Source organism: Myotis yumanensis, unplaced genomic scaffold (assembly GCF_028538775.1).
Source record: "Myotis yumanensis isolate MYYU_CA2020_CCGP unplaced genomic scaffold, mMyoYum1.0.hap1 SCAF_14, whole genome shotgun sequence".
NCBI lineage: Eukaryota > Metazoa > Chordata > Mammalia > Chiroptera > Vespertilionidae > Myotis > Myotis yumanensis.
In genome coordinates this window covers 26,227,338-26,248,672 of record NW_027223765.1, presented here as the reverse complement: position 1 = coordinate 26,248,672, position 21,335 = coordinate 26,227,338, and the positions used below count along the sequence as shown (strand labels likewise).

General features: G+C 40.9%; 1 protein-coding gene across 13 annotated transcripts in view; it reads right to left on the bottom strand.

Annotated features, from left to right (window-relative positions):
- The window catches only part of TMEM108 (transmembrane protein 108), a 291,266-nt gene that overhangs the window by 138,280 nt on the left and 131,651 nt on the right, over positions 1-21,335 (bottom strand). For 3 of the 13 annotated variants that reach the window (XM_070391152.1, XM_070391153.1, XM_070391154.1), the window contains one exon: positions 13,183-13,274. The exons of the other annotated variants lie outside the window; for them this stretch is intronic. The gene's annotated coding sequence lies outside the window, so the exon portion shown is untranslated. The remainder of the gene's footprint in view (positions 1-13,182; positions 13,275-21,335) is intronic. 13 annotated transcript variants of the gene reach the window in all.

Here is a 21,335-nt window from a genome sequence, read left to right as displayed (position 1 = left end):
AGGGGAACATGGCGGGCAATGCAGCACTGGCAGCAAGCGGCAGTGGAGGTGCTGCTACCCCAGCCGTGGGCAAACTACGGCCCGCGGGCCGGATCCGGCCCGTTTGAAATGAATAAAACTAAAAAAAAAAAAAAGACTGTACCCTTTTATGTAATGATGTTTACTTTGAATTTATATTAGTTCACACAAACACTCCATCCATGCTTTTGTTCCGGCCCCCCGGTCCAGTTTAAGAACCCATTGTGGCCCTCGAGTCAAAAAGTTTGCCCACCCTGTACCCCAATGGGCCCTGAGCTGGGGCCCGATCCACACAGGCCACTCCGAGGGACCCCACCCATGCACAAATTCGTGCACCAGGCCTCTAGACTTAAATAATTCATATTAGGATTTTGAGGCAACTCTTGGTAGATGGACAGATACTATTTATTGAGGCTCTGAGCTTAAAGGCCAAGAAACAACAATATTCTTAATAGTTAGTGCAAACTTGGAATTGACAGCCAAAAACAAATAGAAATTCTCCCCATCCATTCTCCAAACCTTCTGTACCTCTGAAAAGGGGAATGAAATAAATAGAAGTGGCTCTAAAAGCTGGAACACACAAATGCCATTTCAGGGTTGGGGGCGGGGGGAGGTAAGGACACTCGAAGGAGAAAGGACCATCTGTAACAGCCAACCTCTTTCAAATTATTCACCCATCGTTTATACAGAGATTATCCTCCGACCACACCACTTTTCATTTTGCAAATGTGTGGTGCGCAGACTTTCCTGGTTCAATGGGAAAGGTTTCCAAGAAAATTAAATGTCAAGGCTGCCTGGCTTATTGGTTTTGTTCTGTATAAATTCCCTTTTTAATTCAGCTTTGAATGATTACATTCCTCATTGTCAATGTGACAAATTAGCTTCAATCTTAATGGGGTATGAGAATCGAGAAAGGAGGCAAAGACTAGCTCTGGTTCTCACCTTAGCAGGTTAGAAACAGCGACTTACGTTTCAACGACGGCCTGTATTGGCTCCGAGGAAGAAGTGGCACATGAGGTATATTTTTCAAAAGTGCGTGATTATTTGTTGCTGTGTTTTTCTTTCTCCAGAGCTGGTGCCCTGATGTGCATAAAGCTTAAAGGGAGCTGGCAGGACCCTGCCCTGAATGTGGAAAGGAAACTGCTGGGAAACTTGCTGTCCTGTTAGTTCCCACTCAATCCTACTACTTACCTTGGGAGACTCGGCCCAGAATTCCTCCTCCACCTCTCAACCTGCAGTAGCTCCGTGCACCGCCATGCTATTATATAACTCCCAACTCGGAGTTGGTACTGGTGGGGTGATGGTGAGGACTGGGTTTAGCTGGGACAGTAAGGAATACATTACAAGCTGGGTTTAGGTGTGTGGATCCCATATTTAGTCAAAAAATATTTTAATCTTCTTTTAACCCACCCTCTCAGTCTCCATATTTTAAATTATAAAACAAACATTAAGAGAACAGTCCTTATACATATGTGACTCACATTATCCCAAGCTCTCAGAGGTACACGTTAGTCTATGTTGTCTGCATGTGCAGGGCACACATAAGCACGTGATCTCAAAAAGTGAAGAAGATTAAGAGGTACAAACATCAATTATAAAATAAGTGAGCCATGGGATGTAATGTACAGCATAGAGAATATAGTCAATAATACTGTCATAAATATGTATGGTGTCAATATGGTTACGAGACGTATCGTGGTGACCACTTTGTAAGGTATATAAATGTTGAATCACTATGTTGTACACCTGAAACTCATATAATGTGTGTCAACTATAATTTAAAAAGAAACAAAACTCCCATTAGGTAAAAGAATGTTATAACTATGAAATGCTTCAAAAACTTAGTGCTTTTAGAAGATAGCCCAGAGAGCTTAACTGACTTGCCCAAGGTCTGGTACTCTGATATGAACAACTGATTTGATATGATCTCTCTCTCTACACACACACACACACCCCACATGGAGAGAGAGGGGAAATGATACAGTAATTTGCATATTAAATCCTCAGATGTCTTGAAGCAATATGATGCTATTTAAAATATTATATCAAAGCATGCATCACCCAGCAAAATTATTCTTAAAGACTTGAAACCTAGGATTAGAGAAGCTTCTGCCAAGGTTTTATTAAAAGGAAATTTGGATTGGGAAGACTTATTTCCTTATGTGCTCTTTCCAGGGATAACAGCACAAATCAATGAGGACACAATTCCCACAGGTTTGACACAATATGCTCTCAACTAATATTTCTGTATCTAGTTACAAACAGGGCAGACTAAGTTTTAAACTGAGCTTTGATGCCTACACCTTTTTTAAATGGTAAAAATGGACCCTAGCACACTGGTTACTGCTACGCCTTTGCATGCCATGGCTTTGCATGTGTGGTTCAGAGCTGGAACAGTAAGGATAAATTATGAGCTGTGTTTACAGTAGAAACAGAACAGCAGTATCAGTTCAAGTGATGTGAGGGAAGTTAACCAACTCCTACCTCCAATGATTTGGAAGTATGATTTAGAAATGTGCCCCAAATAGATCACAAATAGTAACTAACAGCTGAAACTCTTAAGAGTTCCTAATGAAGTGATCAGTGTTGGCTCTAGAAAAAATGACACCCAAATAAAACCAAAAAAGTGGGTTATTCCTCTTGATCCTCCAGCCTGAGAAGGCTGTCAACACTGTTTTAGGGACTACATCCTCTGACAGGTTGGAACGGTTCGCAATTCATTTGCCAAAAGCAGTGGAGATGCGCTCTTTATTGGGTGAGAGTTTTCCCATAGCTGGAGAAGTCAATGAGCACTCATGGAAGTTCTGCCCCCTGACCCACGGTAAGGAGTTAACCTGTAGGATCTCTGGCTCTCAGACAAGAAGAGGAACACACACACATAGGAGTGGAACGTCAAGTTAGAGTTTACCAATTCTCCCTTCAACCAACTCTACTGCAGGCTCAGGGGGCCATAGGTCGCTGGGATTCGGCTACTGCATAAGTAAACAGTGTCTGAGCATGAAACAGGAGAAGCTGGTATGGCACTGGGCATGGTACCGTTAATCAGGAACACCTGTGAAGAGTGGCAGAAGTGCAGGTGGGGTAAAGGGCAGAGGGAAATATGATAGTTAAATATGTCCATTCAATGGAGAAACAACTGTTTGGAGCTTAGGCCTCCCATTAGAAAGTTACTTTTCCAAACAAAAGTAGCATAAAACATAGCCTCCTATTTAGTCTATAGTCAGAGCAAAGAGGCCATTGCATTGAGAAAGGATGCAGATTAGAGAAATATAGACAGAGCCAGAGCAACAAAGCCAGGCCAGGCCTGGATTCAGGGGTGGAGCAGGCAGCTGTGATTCTGGAGAATTGGGGGCAGGAAGCAAACTTCCTTACACATACAGCATGAAGATCAAATTTTAAAAGACCTCTGAGGAGGTGTGTAAGCAGAAACTAGGATAAACTATAGATAAGAGGAAAGCCCTTACTGGTTTACCCCATACAATCAGAAATATCATGGAAAAGAGTCAGCAGAAAAATCAGTGTTCCACTGAATATCCTTTTAGAAATTAGCAATGAACATTTATGGTTTAATTAATTTATTGCAGGGTGTATGTAGTAGGGTTTCAAAGTTTAACCCACAGTGCGTGGAACTTAGAAGTGCAGGAGAAAATGCAATTTAAAAAATGTAACTGAGCTGGCCTTCCTTGTGAGCCCTCATCTGCTGTTGGAGACAAAACATTACACTAGTCACACTCTTAACCAGTCTCCATGTAACCAACCGACAGCAGCCTCCGTTCCTTCTCCACTTCATGCTGACCAAGTCCCTCGGAACACTTAGAACTGTAGGGAACAGGTTTCCTTCTGAGGTGTCTCTATGTTGTCCGCTTTCAAGAGTCAGTTGTGTCCCCAAATCTATGCGTTATTTCAGCTATGTAATGTAATTAAATATAATGCAAAATGAGAAAAAAATAATATGAAGAGAGTTGTCTATGTGAAAACTAAATCAAATGCTTTGAATAGACTTAATTAAGGCAAGCTTTCTTTAACAATGCTTTCAATTACATGTCATGGCAACTGTAGGACATTTTTTTTTTAAACTGTAAAAAAATCTAAGATTCTACGTTCAAATTTCTCTGCAAGTGTCTTAAAGAGTTATTGATCTGGTAATGAAAATACCACTGAAAACTGTAGATGAAGCATTATGGAGGAGATTTATGCCAGAAATAAGAAGAACTCTAATTGGAAGACCCATATGCAAAGTGAAGGTCTTGGCCCTGCATTAAAAGACTGCTGCATGAATATACATTTACATTAAATTAAAACCAAATGTTTAAGCTATGTTCATAAATAACTATTTATGATTCTATTTTTAACTACTTTGAAAAAAATCAGTTCAGATCATATCTGATGTAATACCTTCTAGTGTAACTAAATGTCCAATCCAACTTAAAGGTTAGTTCAATACAGTCATTTAAACAGTCCCTTAGACAATATTCCGATTTCCTGACAGCTTCCCCTCTTCCTATAATGGCATCCTGGCCCTCCTAGTGTCTGGTGGGGCGCGGCAGTCATTAGGCATTGTGCCAGTCCTTTCCTATGCACTGCTTGGCACCCACTGGTCTGCATTAATGCCCCTTGTTTCCTGTCACCATGGGCTTTTCTGGCCTCTGATGGTAAAGTACCAGCCTGGCCCCTTCTTTCATCTCTAGCAATGCTCCCAGGTAGGTCTGTCCAACTCCCTTTGCTGTTCAGCGCTCCCTCAGCTCTGTCTGAAGGTCCCAGAGTGTGCCCCAACAGCATTCAGGCCCCAACCCAATGGTCATCCCCAACATCTGTTTTGGTGCTTCTGCTTTTCACCTTAGCATCCTTGCCGTGTGGTCACTGAGCTGCTCCATACTGACCTGAAGGGACTCTCCCTATTCCCAGTCCCAACAGGAGCACAGGGAGAGAATCCTGTTCCCACGGTGCTTCCCACAATTCCTCAGTCTCCCAACACCAAAGCTCAGAGAGAGCTCTGGAGATGCCCCTCTTGTGCCCACTCTGTCTCCCTGCCTCTTTCCATTCTCTTCCTTCCCATTTTTACCCAGGACAGAGGCAGACCTTCTTTTATTTCCTTTACACCTTCTTCATACTGCAGAAGAGCCTGTGAGCTAGCCCTTCAGGCAGCCTTCTCTATACCTCAGGAGAAGATAAAGGAATTTAACAGGGCTTCTCAATCCTCGATGCCCCCTTTCAAGCCCACCATCATGCCAGTCTCCTACACGGCAGCCACAAGTTCACTATGCCTTAACAATGAGGTGCTGCAATGAGACAAGACTTTAAGGGGAGGAGGGAAAGATGTATTGGCTTCACATCTTTGAAAACATACATTTATTTGTGTTTTTTTGTTTGTTTTTATGTATTTTTTATTGATTTTAGAGAGGGAGAGGGAGATAGAAGCATCAATGATAAGAGAGAATCATTGATTGGCTGCTTCATGCATGCCCCTACTGGGATCGAGCCTGCAATCTGGGTATGTGCCCTTGACCAGAATCGAACCTGGGACCCTTCAGTCCTCAGGCCAATGCTCTAACCACTGAGCAAAACTGGCTAGGGCTGTTTTTATTTAATATATTTACTTATTTATCATTCCAGAGTGAGTGGTCAAACATTACCAACTAGCACTATAAAGTCTCCCCTACCTCCAGCCAAAGATTAACACCTGCTGTTGCTATATATAGATGTCTGGACTAGACAGTACAATGAGGATGCCAGTGCCAGAGAGGACAAAACTGAGTCCAGGGCATCTCTATAGAAAAGCCACCTAATGAAGACAGACGTTGTCCGGGTGCGAGGACACACATCTTCCCTGGACTCCAGGAGGCATCACTGAAAGGACAGGTGTATTCGGCACACTTCCAGTTGGGCTCTATGCTCCTGGCACAGGGAAGAATGCGGTTTGCTGGCTGAGGCAGTTCCTCCAGCACAGACAGGCAAATAAAAGCATAGGGCCTTGTGTTTAAGGCTACAAGACTATTTAAACATGGAAAGAAAATGCCTTACCATGAATTCTCAAACAAGCAGACATAAAAACCACAATATGACCACAGTATGCCACCACTGGATGACCCTGGGATTCCTAGGATTCCCCTCTCAAGGTCTGCTAATGCATAAATGTGTCCAGTGATAAAGCCATGTTGGAATCTCAGGCAGTTCCCTTCAAAGGGTGATCCCAAGCAGGTCTTTTTAAAGAGCCCATTCACTTTTAATTAAGCTCACAGGGAAGAAGTCAAACTTATGCTTTCCCCCTAGATCAGCGGTTCTCAACCTGTGGGTCGCGACCCCTTTGGCGGTCGAACGACCCTTTCACAGGGGTCGCCTAAGACCATCCTGCATATCAGACATTTACATTACGATCCATAACAGTAGCAACATTACAGTTATGAAGTAGCAACGAAAATAATTTTATGGTTGGGTCACAACATGAGGAACTGTATTTAAAGGGCCAGAAGGTTGAGAACCACTGCCCTAGATAAAAGCAAAATTTAATCTTTTATATTTCCAGGACTATTAGTCCTGAAGAAAAAGTTAATCTCCTCCACCCTCTATGCAGCCTTATTACTTATCTACCCATAGGAAGAAAAGGCTCTGCTTCCATTGAGACTGAAAGGAAAAGGCAGCAGTCAAGTACATGCAGAAAGGACTGGGCCTGGACACATCTGACAATTAAATGGCAGGCCGGTGGCAGAATAAGCCAGGTGAGGTTGTCTAGACCAGGTGAGATCTACTAGGTGAAATACTAGGTTGGGAAGATCTGGGGATCTGAGGTAAAGACTATTGCCACAGGTTCATTGTGGCTAAAGCTATCTTTGAATCAATGCTCTGGACAAAAATACTGTGAATATTTAGATTCTGTGCCAATATCAATCAGGTCCAAATTTTCAGGGCCTAAAGTATAAAAACAAGTTTAATTTTGATCACTACTTGATAGCAGACATTCCCAAGAGTGGACTCAGAACTGCTTTGAGTTGGCTAGCCAGTTAATCTCTATTTCAGTTATCAAAGTCCAAGATTAGTATGGTGATAATGAATACTCTCCCCCTCCTCTGTTTGACTGAAATCTGTGCTTCTGAATTTAGTCTGCTGAAAGCTTAATATTCTTGGAGCAAAATCACTCCTTGAAAATCTTTATATGTTCCACTTAAGTGTGCACGAATTAAATGCTACACTTAAATCTGCAAAGCGGTCTCTTCATAAGAGGATAATCTCTGAGACCAGGCTGTGGGAGGGGCAATTTTAGTGAAGGAGAAGTGACCCTAAGCATTAGTTATTTGGCAACAATGCAGATTTTGCCAGGGGATAGAACTAAGGAAGGAAGCTGTCAACTAGAGTGAAATTAAACACACATCTTTTCCAAACTCAGAGCAGCCATAAGGAACAATGCAGCTCCAATGTTACTAAGAGAAGAAGGGTTCTACCTTTGCTTATGATAAAGAAATATGGAGTGGAGAGGCCCAGCAGAGGCCACTCGGGCTCTTTTCTGGGATAGAATAACTAATTGCAGCTGAGACTCCTCTTAAGCCTTTACTGACCCTTGGCACCATTAACATCCTACGGTTGTCTAGTATCCTGTGTCAATACTAGACTGAAGATAACTTTCAAGCATGCACTTTATCTAATACAGATTGTCTTTATCAGAAAACAATTGGAAAATTGTTTTCAGAATCTATGGAATCTTGTCAACTATGCCAAGTAAATGCCTCTGAATAAAGAATAAATTTAATGTTTTTTTTGGAGTGCATTGTTTTTGGGGGGATGGAACTGCCCAATAGTACCATACAACATTTATTTCACATAGGACATTCATAGCACAATTAAAATGAAAGTAATTATAAAATATTCTATTTCAGGGCTTCATTTTATTTTCTTTGTTCGCCAAATGATGCTCTTTGGAAGTGCCTACAGTAGCTGGTTGTCTAATTCTATCAGATCCTCATTTGTTAATGCCACTCATGTGATCCAAGCAGTTCTGCAATATTATTGCCAACAACTTCATGAATTCTAACCCTGTAAACAGCAAATGTTTAATAATTTTTATGACGAGAAGCTGGAAAAAGTAAGGTGTAAAAGCAAGACTCTGGGACCAGATGGCCCAGAGTCCAATCTTACTTCTGCCATTTCTAAGCCACATGCTTTTGGAAAATTACTGAACTCTCTGTACCTCAGTTTCCTCATCTGTAAAATGGGAAAATGGGGCTAATTACATCATACAGCATTGTTGTGAGGGTTAAATGCAAGCACTTAGAGCACTGCCTGGCATACAGTAAACACTATGTAGGTGTTGATTATTGTCATCGTTGTCATCATCATCATCATCATCATCATCATTATCATCAGAGTCAGTAGAGCATCTTTAGCAGAAGATTCCAAGTTTGCCTAAGTCATGGAAACTTTTGACACCCAAGTGGTAAATGAGACACTAAACTAGGTAAGAGAGAAAACTAATGGTTCTCTATCAGGAAATTGTATCTAGCCATTTGATTTTCTTTACACTATTCTCATGTTGAGTCCTCAAAAACAGGATAATTAGTGATTTATGCTTGGCTCACTTTAAGAGTTAGACTTTTTCAGAAAAAGTATAACTGAATGGAGTCCCTTTGTAACTATCACTAAATGGGCATCTATTTAATCAAATTCCATGCTATTTTTCTTGTGTCCCTATGCAGTGCTTATCAATCTCATCACAGAAGAACATCTAATAGAAAATTAGAGTGAATACCTACCCCTACCTCACCCCAATCCCACTTTCTGGGTATAGTGGAAAGTGGCCTCTTTATGCAGGAAATTTCCTCGAAATCTATAGTTTTGTCTTTAAACACCATGCACACTTAGCTTTATATTTCATGGTACATATCACTTCAATATAAAAGTAATTTTTAAATTATTGATCATTAATAAAAGTTTATATTATTTCCCCCCCAACATCCTCAAGTAAAATTGTTACTCTCTAAAAGCACATCACATTTATCTGTTCAAAGCTTTGCTAACTTCCTTCATGTACCTAGTAAGTGTGTACAAATTATAAGTGAAGGCACAGATTAATGGAAAACCAGCTATCACCATTGCCTACTATCTGGTGGTGAATTACCCAGATGTCAGAGAAGGGAGAAAGCTAGAACCTTGGGCTCACAAATGAGGGAGTAAAATAATGAAAAAAATATTAATTGGTGACCAACTCACCTCACAGAGCGGCAACTTGCTAATAACACCACTGCCTAATCTTTATCACTTACCTAAATGTTCCTATCACTTAGGAACATGAGCCAGGTTTACCTGCTGATTATCTGGAGTGGATAAATTAGCCTGAAGATTAACCTAACCATGCCTAAAACGTATGCATAGATAATGCATTTGTCAAAAAATAAAATCACCACAATTCAGCACGAATATCTATATCTCTGAATGTTTATTATTGGAAATATATTTTAGTAGATAGGTATTATCCTTTATCATACCTCGGGGATTTCATCTCTCCACAAAAACAAACAAAAAAACAAATAAACAAAAAAACCCAAACCAGTAGTATATTTTAAAAGACAATCTTTTAAAACTATGATTTTAATATTTTTTTTACCATTTTCTTATTCAGGAAGTAAAATGATTAGTTGCTTGCACACCATCAATAGCTAAATCATTTATGCTTTTGGATGATGTTTTAAAATCTTAATGTGTTTCTGAATATTGGATACATTTTGAACTAAATATGTTTACAGTTAAAATTTTGGTACCACATTTTGACTAGTTTTGGTTTTATCATGCTTTAAGTTATCTGCGATCTTTCCTCTCCACTTTATACCTTAGTTAAGTGACAGCCAGGATATCCTGGAGTCTATAGCAGGGTTTCAACAGGCAGCATTTTAGAAACTTTTGATTTATCTGCTTTAACTAAGCAATAATGGAATGGTGGCCTAAAACATTTGGGTGGCCTTCACTGTCTTTTTCTTTTTTATACCACATAGCCCTAATATTCATAGGTGGGCAGTGTGAACATTAGTTTTTTATAGCAGTCATAAATGGAGTTTAAAATTAGTTTGAAATTCTTAAAAAAACAGGAAACACATATTATCAGTCTTTACAAGTGGATGGAAAACAACACTGACACCTCTTCCCATGAAATTTTAAGGAGAATTATTTTAATAAAAATGAGAATGCTGTGATGTATGTTAGCCCTCTGTCCATGTCTCCCCAGAAATAATGAATGCATTGTTGATGAACCCAAGAAAATAAAACCACCAGTATCCCACCCCACTCCTGTTTCCAGTACATCTGTGCTGAGATGGCCTGTTGTTATTCAGCCAGCTAATCACATCTTTTGTTCTCATCCCTGTGTTTTTACTCATCAGGGCTAATCTACACAGCCATCTGGTATTTGATAGATAATTGCCTTTTCCAAGTCCCAGAAGCTCCTGAGGCATCGAGGGGAAACTGAACTAAATACACCCTTCCCAGATAGAGCAACTACTTGAGCCGAGCCCGGAGGAAGGTCTGGAGGGATAATTTTCAACTGCAATACAGATTTTGCCCCATGATACAAGGAAACTGGAGTTTATATAGGAAATGATAGTTTTGATAATACTCTTTAGTATGCCTTAGTCAGAATCTGCTTCCACCGTCCTTGGTAGCCTGGTCTCCTACCAGTTCAGCTGAGTCAGCATCTCCAGGGGCAAGGCTCAGAAAACCGTATAACTCATAAATTCTCTTGGGAGATTCTGATGTACAGTCCAGACACTGGGGGTAAAATAGTGAGCAGCACACAGAACCTTTCCTGCATAGATATTTTAGGGTTTTGTTTATAATCATTATTTTCCTGGGTAAAAAGATAAGCCCAGGATGCTATCATCCAATGATAACCACAATTAATATTCTATATATACACTCACAAATACTTCTTTTTCCCAAAGATTATATGTACTAGACGATCTATAGTCTTTTTATTTTTTCACTTATCAATATGACATAAAGAGTTTTTAATGGACATTGTCTTTTTATTGATTTGTAAACTCTCTCTGTAGTTAATGATTTTTAAATGTTCTTCTCAGTTGCTCTGAATCATCCAAGGTGTACTGCGTCTAAGTCTGCCCAGGTCTAATTCCCCTTTGACATTTCTCCTTTCAGGAGGATTCCCAAGGGCTGTCTTTCAAGCTCCAAATGAGCAAGTAAACCTGCATCAAGCCTCTTCGTCTCTATGAAAGGGTGGCCTAAGGACAGATCTCAACCCATCCCTTCGAATCACTCTGTTCCGCTGCTTCTGACCCTTTTTGGACTGATATGGAAATATGCTATGTGAACTGAGACTGTTCTTTATAACCCTGTAGTCCTCTCAGGGGTATAATGAGAACACAGACAAAATGCTTTTAAGAGAATCAAGTGAGTGTCACAAAATTTATTTTTAATAAACACCTTGTATCTCTAGTCAGTGGCAATAGTGCCTGTGCACTTTGCTATTACATGGATATAAATACATACTAAAAAAGTCTTTTCCCCAGGTTAATGTGCGCTCACATCACACCGCTATGTGTTCTTTTCTTCAACATGGCACCCTGGTTGGGTACATTAATGTTCTCCCATGTGGACTTTAAAACATATTTGTTACTAACTTTATTTTCAGTGCAACTAATACTTGTGCAAATAACTCTTAAAGATAACAAAAGAAGGGACTCTCACAAGAACCCCCTAACATAGCCAGGCTGTCACACATACCTGCAAAATGGCCATTTGTGACTATATCAGCAATGCCAAGCATAGTGCCTGGTACAGAGCAGTCACTCACACTGAACAATATCAGGAAAAGGTCTTAATCACATCATATGGCCAAGAAGTTGGCAGAGTGAGGATGCTCCCAAACCCAGGGCTCTCACTGCAAGTTCAGTGTTCCTTCTGCTGCCTCCTGCTGGCCTCTTAAGCTCCAAGACAAAGCCTTTCATTTATTCTCACCAATGGGTCTGCACTGTTTCACTTAGGGACTCATCCAGTTGTTCACAGTGTTAGGCTTTCCATACGTGGCTCATGAGTCTGGCAGGGTTAAGGGCTGTGTTAAATCATTGGTGTGGTCCATGACCTGCAAAACTAGCCTTTAGAGGAGCCAAAAGAACATGGTGCTAGGTCAAGTCAGGGAGAAACCCTGGCCCCCACTGTCCTTGCTGTGACTTGACACTTGGTATTGTCTGCAGAGATTAATAAAACTGTTCTTGCCACACAGAAAATAGAGTTCATGCAAAGGCAGACACAGAAAGATGGCTGCAACGGCTGCTCTATAAATCAATCTGATTTAGGAGACGAAGTCTAATGCAAGGAGAGGAAAAAGAGCACTATGAACAGATAAACTGTGCATCTCTGATTGGAAGTTATAAGATGAAACCTAGGTAAGGGTAACTAGAAACAGGCAAGATCCTAACCTGGAATAGTGAGGATACTGAAAATCAGGAACTTTGACAAACACACAGCTGTCAGAGACAAGTCCTGGGTGTGGAACAGACTAGGGCCTTCAGCAGCCCGAGCTTTGCAGACCAGGAGGCCAGGCTAATCTGACTCACAGGGAGGAGAGAGGTGAGAGCAGATGGCAAAATTCTCCAAAGACTTACACATCCAGGCACTGAACATCACCCCTCCCACCTCTCAGGGAGGCAAAGGGCTGGAACATCCTCCCTCTACAGCCTCAAGTCTGCAGCTGCCATTCCTTTTAATCGGATTTTTCTGGTTTTGGGGGAGAAAAATTTGGGGAGAGCATAGGAGGTGGCAGTGCCTGTCCCCAGGGCAGAGACCCTGATGGTCTGGCTAGGGCAAACAGAATAGCCCTTCCTTCCCTCACCCCTCCATGGTCACCCACAACACCCATCACTACATGTAATTCTCTGCTTTCCTTATCCCACCCCCTTGATTCCTGGAGTATATGAGGAATTTGGGGGCAATTTACCCATTATCGGTGAAAGCTGAGCTAGGAAACACTGTGCCAACCTAGGCAATCACATGTGGTTCCCACACTCTCTTGCCTGCTGCCTTCCATGCTGTCCTGCCTCTCCCGCACTGGATGGAGAAGGTAATGGCCACGTTACATGTCAATTTACCCTAAGAGGATGGGTGGAGGGGGTATGGGAAGGAAAGCAAGGCAAGCAGCCAGCAGCCAATCTCGGAAAAAGGGTTCCCAACCTCTGCCTTCGGAGTCTCTTTCTCTCTTGATTGTTGATGCATAACCCGTTTCCTTGGCACTCTCTGGGGGATGGCAGCTGAGAGGCTCAATTCTGTGGAAGTCAGAAACGGGAGAATAGACAGGCACGTAATCAGTAAATGGGCAATAGCCATTATACCTAGGTTCCCTGAATGCAGAGCTCCGCCTAACATCTAGATGGGGTGGGAGAAAACCCCAGCCCCAGATGCTACTGTAATGCTCACATCACCTTTTGGTAACTGCATTCCCAGCAAACTGTTTCATACGGTTCCAGAAATAGATGGAATGCAGCTGGGAGCTCTGAGCTGTGCAAATCATTTAACTGCATACAAATGATAGCTATTATACAGCCGGGATTCCCCCAGGGAAACAATCTCTATTCCCAACTCCTCTTATAACCTGATGAGTCAGCTGAGGTCAGGTGGTTGGAGCAGCATGTTCAGGAAGCCAAGGGCTCAGGAGAGCTGGTCTGGCAGACCTGCCACACTGCAGAGTGCTGCCCTGCACCCCCAGACACATACAGGGTCCTCAGGCTCTGTCTTGCCAACACGTGATAGATGTACAGCGCCTAATGGAGGAGAGCATGGATGGTTCTATAAGCCAGACCAACTAGTGGAGAAAAAAAGTCAGGGACAAAATGAGACCTGACTCCCACTTAGGGATCAGGGTCATTGTTATGGCTGTGCAGTGAGGTCATTCTTCACATTGGTCTCCTTGCAGCATCAGGTTGTCTGGTTTATCATTCTTTTCTCTGCCTTGAACAGCTCCCTTCTCTTCTAGGTTTGGTCTCTAACCCACACTAGTTAAAAACAAAATAACAAAGCCAATTAAAACTACATCTTATCAGAGTCGATACGGTTCTAAACGAGGAGGAGCTCCATGATGGTGGAAATCTCCTCCTGTCCCTGGGTCACAGCTCTGGCAGGAAACCAACTATGAAGAGATTTACTTATGTGTGTTTGGTTCCTAATAAAAAGTTCCCTAGTAGAGCTGTTAAGTTTAGCCTTTCTGAAGTATCATTCTGCTTAGAATTCGCTAAAATGGTCATTCAGTTTCCCTCCCCCCTTTTTTTTTTGCTGTATATGTAGTAGGTACAAAGCTGTTAACCTAAGAGTATCCCCAATCTCACGCTCACCCCAGGTTCTAAGTGTGTGTGCTTGGCTCCTGACCTTTGTTACGCTGGTTAAGAAAATGGGTCCAACACCCGGAGGAGCCCAGCAGGCCTCAGGTATTGGAGGAGAGTTCTTAGGATGGGAGCTGGCAGGGAGACAGGAAGATGAAATTGGTGGAGTGGCTGTCATGCATGCTGGCTATTGTGAGAGAGAGAAAGACGGCAAGACAGGATTTTAACAAATTTTGTTATAGGTGAAAAATACACCCTCCACCTTAGGCATTATCTTGAAGGAATAAAGATTTTAGTTATTTTCAGCCATATTTTTCTGCTGGACAGCTATTTCTCTGAATATGTCACTGCACAGTATTGAGACCAAATGGAATCCCTGTTATATTAAGGTTTCACCTTCTTGTTTTTCTCTAATATTAAAATTAATTAACAGCTAACATTTATTGAGCACTTACCATGTGTCATTCATTTATTCAAGAAATATTAATTGAACACCTATTATGTTCTAGATACTATTTAGGCACTGAGGAAACAACAAAGACCAGGACATAAATGGTCCCTGTTTTCACGAAGCTAATGAGAGCAGAGCGATAATGAACAAATAAATGAATGGGAGACAGAGAGTGGCCACTTTAGCCCAGGCAATGAAAGAATGCCTCCCTGCGAATGTGACTTTGGGATCTGATGCTGTGAAGGAGCCAGTCCTGTGAAGATCAGTGGACCAGCATTTCGGGAAGCAGAAACAGCTTGTACACAAGTGTCAATGTCGGCAGGGACTCTGAGTGCTCAAAAAGGGAAAAGGTCAGTGTGGTTGAATCAGAATAGCAAAACTGCATAAAATGACCCTAAGACAGAGGCCAGGACCAGACCATGCAGGACTACACAAGCCTGGGGGAGAAGCATGCATTTTATTTAGTGTGTGAAAATTGATAAGTCACTGGAGGATTTTATTTTAATACTAGAGGCCATATGCACAAAAATCGTGCAAGAGTAGGCCTTCCTTCCCCAGCTTTTTGATTTTGGGTAAATTATTTAAACTCTCCATGACTCAGTTCCTTCATCTGTAAAATGGGAATAGAGATAGCACCCACTCATAGGATCGTTGAGAATGTTAAGTTAACAAGAACATGTGGAATCGTGTCTGGCCCAGAGTTAGAGCTATGTAGGTGTTCATCATCATCATTGTGGGTTTCTTAAAACTGAACGTAAACCTGTGGTTCTACTCTTGGAAAGAATTATACCAAGGAAGGTACAAGGACCCTCAAAGATTAAGTAGTCAAAGAATGGGTCCTCTTGAGCAGATGGAGGAAAATAAGACAGTTAGAGCATGGATAAATGCAGCCGAGGAGAACTGAGAGAATTGCACAGGTGTATAAGTGCTCTAGAATACATAAATTCCAGGAAATGGGCTGTGGGGATTTATCTAACTTAATTAAGAAAACTCATCATTGTCAACTGGTACAGTAAGTGACACGCAGAACACCTTACCACCTGGTTTAGATAGAGAAAATCACAGAAGACAATCTATCAGAAACAACGGGGTGTCACAGTGATGATCTGGGGAGGAGATGAATGCAATCTGGGGAGAAATGAATGTTCTCCCTTTGTGTATGGCAAGTCTGCGTCCTTTTTGTATCTTGATGACTTATTTATTTTTATTGTTGATAGTATTACAGATATCTCCCATTCCCCCCCCCCCCCCTTTATCTCCTCCTCCCAGCCCCCACCCACTTGCAAGGTCAGTATATAAGTTCTTTGGTTTATCTCTTCTCATCCTCCTAACCACACATCAAGGTATGTCAGTCGGTTCCATGCCTCCATGCTTTGGGTCTTATTTTGTTGGTAAATTCATCTTATTCAGTAGATTCTACAAATAAGTGAGATCATGTGATATTTGTCTTTCTCAGATTGACAAAAAATAAATATTTTTCAGGTCCATCCATGCTGTCCCAAAGGGTAAGAGATCCCTCTTTTTTACAACTGCATAGCATTCCATAGTGTAAATGTTCCATAGCCTTTTAATCCACTCATGGGCATCTGGGCTGTTTCCAAATCTTAGCTATTGTAAATTGTGCTGCTATGAACATAGGGGTACATATATTCTTTCTGATTGCTGTTTTGGGGTTTTTAGGATATATTCCCAGAAGTAGGATTGCTGGGTCAAATGGAAGTTCCATTTTTAATTTTTTGAGGGAACTCCATACTGTTTTCCATAGTGGCTGCACCAGTCTGCATTCCCACCAGCAGTGAACTAGAAGCCTGCATTGTTGCTTTGCTTTTCCAGGTGACTCATCACTTACTCCACCAGATACAGTATGACCGTAACACTCTCCCTATGCAGGTGAGGCTGGCCATGTTTACAGCCTGATAAACATACTTACAGGCTGAGCTCTACTCAGTGTGTTAGCCAACTTTTCACCACCTTGATTAGTAGCTGGCTGATATTATAAGCTGGCAGAAAGGTCAACAGCGGACAGTAACCAGGGACACCAGACTCTACTAGCCTCTCTCATGACTGCCTATTTACTGAGTTAATTTTCCTGTCCCTCATCCTAGAGAACTCAGTTCTCCAAGTACTGCTGGAAGAGGGACAGTGCTCTCACATTTCCTTCCAGGACACGCTGGGGCCTAGGAAGAGGATGGCTTGCTTAAGCATCAGCAACAGTTCACCCATGCATGGTTGAATTATCGGCAATTTCTCTCCTATCGACTCTTCAGCATTTTTCAAGTTATCTATGAAAAATGTGGCACCTTTTTGATGTCAAACAAAGAGCTAAAAAGATTGCTTCCTTAGGCCAACCTACTTCACATCTAACCAATCTCTAAGATATAGGAGGTACAACAGAGATAAATGTGGAGGGTGGAACTCACCTCTGGTTTTTTTCTGTTGTAATCTATAAAGGAAGTGTTAAGAGGATTAAAGGAAAAAGCTCATTTGAAAGTGCCAGTATCTGGCATATGGCATGTAGGATTTGCTCCCCAAAGATGGATTCATCTGCTCAGTCTAAAGAGACTACACATTCTTAAGATCCATGCTACTGCCTCCAGCGCTGGCACTGTCCACCCTTCCAGCAGACTCCTACTGCCCAGGGATGGGCTAATCGTTCATCCTAGAACAAAGAGGGGGCCTCATTCACCTGACTCACATACACCTGTATTCCTTAATGAAAAGAAAGTAAGTTCAATATAAACCAGTTCTTTCTTAGGCACCATCCAAGAGGATTTGCCATCCTGAAGTCTTACTTTTATTCAAATGCCATTATTTGCATGGGTCTCTAGCACAGGCTCACAGTCACATGGTCTAATATGGGTCCCATTTTCTTTCACCAAGTGGAAAAGTATGTCAAGTAGAGTAAGAACTTAAAATCCGAGTAAAATAAGACCCAGGTATTATTTTGTTGTAATAACATTTTAGAATCACTATTTTCTGAACACCAAGGCTGTGCTTTGAACATCTCCGGAGAAAGATGCCAAGTATATAAATTAAATCAACTACTTTATTGTTAAGGAGAACTTCAGGCTGCTCCATTTGGAGATGCAATGTTTCACAGGTGTGAGGCTTGACATGCCCATGCTTCCCTTTGTCATCATGTCAAATCACACCACACACCAATGGCAATGCATCATTCTTGCAATAGCCTCCACACATTTGTTCAGACTTCCATTTGCCTTTGTTTCAACGCTGAAAGTTCCTCTCTTTGTGAAGTCCCTAAAGGTCATTTTGCCATGATATTGTCATTTCCATAGACCGCCAGAGGCAGGGTTCCTTCTGAAAACACTGGAATGAATGCAGCGCTCCTGCAAAAGGGCAAGCTATAAGAGTCAAAAAGCAAGTGCTTGCTTAGCATCCGAGTCTGAATAAAAAGCAGAGGTGAGAGTGGCAGAGCAGTTCTCTAAAAGCTTGTCTAATTTGCCTGCCTGAATATAACCACAGACTGAACTCACCGAGGACATGCTACTTAACTTTATTCAATTTCTTCATTTGTAAAAGTTAAATAATATACATAATAATGGTATTTACTATATCAGGTTGTTGTGGGGATTAAATGAGATAATGAAAAACACACTTAGAACATGCTTAAAACACGGTAGGCAATCATTTAATGTTATTGCTTTTCTGTGAATTTTGCCAAATGCTTCTACTTGAGCCAGCTGAGCTCAGATATTAACATATAATGAAATTTAGGACTGGAAGGGACTTTGGGATCCACCTGCTCCAGAGAAACTGAAGAGCATGACCTAGGATCACACAGTTTATGATGGAGTCAAGACAGAATCTGGATCGCCTGACTGTAATTTCATGTCTAGTTGGAACATCTTGTTTGGAATGGTGTTTGACACAATGAAGAAGTTGTTTACCTGATTCCACATGAATCAAACTTTGGTTAGTTTTAATTTCTTCTGAAATTCCACCTATTACTTAAGGATAAACAACACAATAAACCCTCATCACTGTTAGTTCTGCCCTTTGTACAAAAGGTAACAAGACCAAATATTAAATCAAAGTTCTTTGCAGCCTAGAGGTAGGACTCATCTGAAATTAGTTCTAGTTTGCTCACCAGCTTAATGATACTGTCAGTTGTTCTTTAATTAAGTTACCCTTCACTGCTACACTGCTCGGATTTTAAGAGCTAATGGAAATGCTTGCTGTGTTCCCCATGTACTTTATAGGAAATAGTTCGAAGTGGTACTCTATTAAAGGTTGAGATAAATACCATTATTATGTATATTATTTAAGTTTTACAAATGAAGAAATTGAAGAAAGTTAAGTAGCATGTCCTCGGTGAATTCAGAAAGCAGCTTAAAAGTGCTCTTCTAGGTAATGAGAGTCTGGAAATTCCTGCAAGTTTCCAGGCCCTAAAAAGAAAATTCTCATTCCTCCCAAGTAAGCCATTACAATTCTTTGTAGAATAGAAATCATGACCCTTGTAACTGAGGGGAGATATAGAGGAACCCTGTGACAAAGGCTTTGCCCAAATAGGTGGTGGCAATTTCCAAAATAACTGCAAAGGTGGAGGTCCTCATTTCCTTCTTTCTTTCCAAGATCAAAGCAGGTGTGTCATCCTAGCTTCTCTTCTGCCCCTAAAAAGGTTCGCTTGAGATAACTCTGAACCAAAGTAGATGAAGTAAACTAAAGTCAGCAGTTTGGGAAACACAAAAGTGAGACTGACTCCTTCTACGGAGAGAATCTGATTGAAAAATAATGTGAATTCCCAGTAAACCAATTGTTTGCAACAGAATATCATACTGCTGTTCCTTAGCAATCAATGCTGTCCTTCAACCAAGGCTCTGTGAATGGTCAAGTAAGCTAAGTACCTTCTTCAGTCTCTTGTATCTGAACTGTAACTTGAGACTCTAATTAAAATGAATGCTCTAATGGCATCTTGGAATTACTCATTCAACTGACAAAGTTGAGAAATCAGAGACTGCTTTGGTCAATGAAAGTCTCCAATGACCAAATAAATACATTATCACTTTATTTGTGCAGGTCAACTGTAGATGCATACAATAGCATATGGTCCACTCTGGTTGGCATCTACCATGATATTCAACCTCCATTCTCTTACCTAGGCCACTGTTCTACTCTACAACTAGCACTTGAAGAGACAATTGATGTGTGAAGCACTTGAGATACTGAGATGCCATGGAATGGTTAAACAAATAAACCTCCACTTAAAGTAAGAAGATGCCATAACATTTAATGACAGTCTGCAATTAAAAAATATTTAGGAACTGCTATGTAATTACTCTATTGCTATTCAAACATAAACACAAAAGAAAGATCTGTCACTCAAATAATTTCAATAAATTAGTCAAATTATGTCTAGTTTTACTGCAGTACAGCAGGTTCTTTGTTGCTAATATTTATTTCCACTGATTAAAATCCTGGGTTTAATGCCAATGATCCTTCCCCCCACCAAGTTTATATTAGCCTCTTCTTGGAATATAAGTGATAAAATGATCCTACAAAGAACATTTATGCTTCAAAGGTGGATTATAATTTGATTCCCATGGTGTTTTTCCCACTGAACATCTCTGTAGTGGGCTTTGGAAAGTCTCCTCAGTAACCTAGTTCAGCTTTAATATTATTCAATTGTTCATTCATTCATTCACTCAACAAGTGTTTATTGAGCATCTAGGTGCCAGGAACTATCTTAGGTGCTAGGGATGTGAGCAAGATAAAAGTATTCATTGCCCTCAGGCTTATAGTCCCAAGAGGGCAACAGAAAATTAGCAGCCATGTGCAACGCAGCATGTCAAGTGCTAATGCTAGAGGATCAATGCTAAAGGAGCACCTAGCAAGGTACTCTTAACCCAGATCCACAGGGGATTCAAGAAAGACTATCTTGGGAAAAATGTCAATGAAATAGAAGAGCTGAAGAAGCAGTAGAAAAGCGTTTTGGGAAGAAGTATCAGGTACACAGACCAGGAAGAGAGAGGACATGGCAAGTGAAAGAAATGGAGAGAAATTCACTGTTGATACAGTTGGTTTGGAATAATGAGGTCAAAAGAGGTAAACCGGAGCCAGATTATGAAAGGTTGTATAAGCCAAGTGAAGGTGTTTGGCTTTATTGTAAGAATACAGGGGAGGCATTAAAGCTTTAGAGAGGAAGGAGGGAATATCCTGGACTGTGGCCTCCTGCCATCTTAGTGCTGGCTGGAGTGATGACAGTCTGTGCCATCAAACCACCTCTTCTCATAGATAATGCCACTAGACCCCATCCCACTTTAAAAACTATTATAGACATTTCATAGCCACTGAGTGACTCTTTTTTGTATAAAATAACACCTTTGTTAAAATAAAAAAGCTAAGCTAACAGTCGATCATGTTCTTGATCTAAAAGGTACTTTAAAGATCATATATTCTAACTCCTTTCACTTTTCGGGCAAAGAAACCAAGATTAAGAAAGGTGAACTATTTTATATGTATATATATATATATATATATATATATATATATAAAATATATATATATAAAATATATATAAAAATATATATAAAATATATATA